This window comes from Buceros rhinoceros, unplaced genomic scaffold (genome assembly GCF_000710305.1).
Source record: "Buceros rhinoceros silvestris isolate BGI_N320 unplaced genomic scaffold, ASM71030v1 scaffold3717, whole genome shotgun sequence".
Classification (NCBI taxonomy): Eukaryota; Metazoa; Chordata; class Aves; order Bucerotiformes; family Bucerotidae; genus Buceros; species Buceros rhinoceros.
The window spans coordinates 8,511-11,297 of NW_010421434.1; positions in this window are offsets into that span (position 1 = coordinate 8,511).

Below are 2,787 nucleotides of genomic sequence, written 5' to 3' on the forward strand. Positions count from 1 at the left end.
TAACAGATGACAATACAAGTCATTTTCTAGGCATTACGATGTACTGCTGAAAACCTCAAGACAAAAAGGGTCATCTCTAGATGCTTTCAGATTGTTATTTGGCCATAGACATCCACCGGTCCAAGTAATTTCAGCTAAACCTTTGGGGGGTTGGCACATAACAAAAAAATCAACCTGGAAATATCTTAGTTGAGCAAAAAGCCTGAAACCCAAGGGATAAAAGATAATATCACTTTTAGACTAGGGAGAGTCAGAGAATTGTTCCCAGGAAAATAATATAAAAGGCAGATGTGATCAGGCAATTAGAGCAGGAAAAGTGGTAGCCGAATACAAATTCAGCTGGAAAAGCACAGCAACAGGCTTGGGTGAGTTGGAAATGAAATCATTAATCTATCAGCTAACATAAAGAGGGATAATATATCTAGAAGACTTGGTCAGCACAGTATCAGCTGTGTCAGGACTGTGAGATACAATGCCACAGAGCTTTTTAAGAGCCAGCATGTTGCAATAACAAACCAAGACTTAGTAACTAAATGGCTTTTTTGTTGTTGTTGTGGTAAAACCTGCTGGATTGTGTTTTTTCTGTTTTTCACACTGCTCCTGACTTTTGGGTTTTTTCAAACAGCTCCACTGAAGTCTGTTCCATAGGGGATAGAATAAACACATCAGTGTGAGGCTAGTCATTGTCAAAGAGCTGAGCAGAGCTGAGCAGTGCTTGGGGACAGAGCCTTCTAACACCAAACGCCCACAGAGAGATGTAGCTGGGGATTGAGAGAGTCACACAAAGTCTCCAGCGCTCTCATCTTTTCAGTACTTTCTGCCCCGTGCTGATCTCCTTGTCATTAAGTTCACCTTGAACTTGTTGAAACTGTATGACTAGGGAAGAAATTCAGCCTTAAAGTTGGGACATAGGAGCCAGGATGTTTTATTTCCACTCCTGATTTTTGTGCAGGTTTGTGTAGGTCACTATTGTTTGCAAAGTGTTTCAGGTTCTTCACATTCTTCACAATGTGAAGAGAGAACAGTGTTAAGAGGACAGAGCAGTGCCAGTATGTGTTTGCAGCTCTTGGTAACTGGAAACAGAGTCTGATTTATTGCCATACACGGCATTCCCCTAAATCGGGAGACAAATGTGTGATAGAATCATAAATCCTAGAATCACAGAATGCTTTGGGTTGGAAAGGACTTTCAAAGCTCATCCAGTCCAACACCCCTGCAGGGAGCAGGGACATCTGCAACTAGAGCAGGTTGATCAGAGCCCCAAGGTCCAACCTGACCTGCAATGGTTCCAGGGATGGGGCTTCTCCCACCTCTCTGGGCAACCTGGGCCAGGGTCTCACCACCCTCAGCGTAAACAATTACTTCCTTATATCTAGTCTAAATCTCCATCTTTTAGTTTAAAAACATCACTCCTTGTCCTGTCACAACAGTTCCTGCTAAAAAGATTGTCCCCATCTTTCTCATAAGCCCCTTTTAATATTGAAAGACCACAGTAAGGTCTCCCTGGAGCCTTATCTTCCCCAGGTTGAACAATCCCAACTTTCTCAGCCTGTCTTCACAGCAGAGGTGTTCCATCCCTCTGATCATTTTTATGGCTTCATCTGGACTTTCTCCAACAGGTTCCTGTCCTTCTTGCGCTGAGGACTCCAGAGCTGGACGCAGCACTCCAGGGGAGCTCTCACCAGAGCTAAGCAAAGCAGCGGCATCACCTACCTCAACCTGCTGGCTACGCTGCTTTTGACGCAGCCCAGGATACAGCTGGCCTTCTGGGCTGCGAGTGCGCATTGTCGGCTCATGTCCAGCCTTTCATCTACCAGTACCCTCAAATCCTTCTCCTCAGGGCTGCTCTCAATCACATCAACCCCCAGCCTGTGTTGATACCGGGGATTGCCCTGACCCAGCTTGTCCTTGTTGAACCTTATGAGGCCCACTTCTCCAGCTTGTTCAGGTCTCTCTGGGTGGCATCCAATTCCTCAGGCGTATCAGCTGCACCACTCAGCTTGGTGGTGTCGGCAAACTTGCTGAGGCTGCACTCGATCCCACTGCCTGTGTCGTTGATGAAGATACTAAATAGCACTGGTACCAGCACAGACCAGGGTAGTACTCAGGGAAACATGGAAATACAACCCCCAGCCTGTGTTGATACCGGGGATTGCCCTGACCCAGCTTGTCCTTGTTGAACCTTATGAGGCCCACTTCTCCAGCTTGTTCAGGTCTCTCTGGGTGGCATCCAATTCCTCAGGCGTATCAGCTGCACCACTCAGCTTGGTGGTGTCGGCAAACTTGCTGAGGCTGCACTCGATCCCACTGCCTGTGTCGTTGATGAAGATACTAAATAGCACTGGTACCAGCACAGACCAGGGTAGTACTCAGGGAAACATGGAAATACATGGCCCTTCCTCTGGTAAATTGAGCACTGTCCATTCTACTGCATTTGCTCTTTTTCTTTTCCCGCAGTAGTCTTTCTGTGCCTGTCCAATACCACCGACAGAGAATCTCTGCCAGCAACGACACCAGTCCGAGAACTTCTGTATCAAAGGATTGCTTTTTATAAAGCCACACTAACATACCAAAGTTGCCGTTCTTGAGGGTGTGCAGAAAGAACTACTAACATACTAAAAACTAAATGTTGATTCCTCTTTTGATCTGAACAATTAACCAAAAATTCTGAATTGTGGGTTTTGTTGCACTTTGAGAGAGCAACAAGAAATGTTACGAAGCTGTTTCCCTAGAAGGGAGGGAGTCCTGGAGATCCTGTGCCTTAAATGCATGTTCAAACTCTTAAGC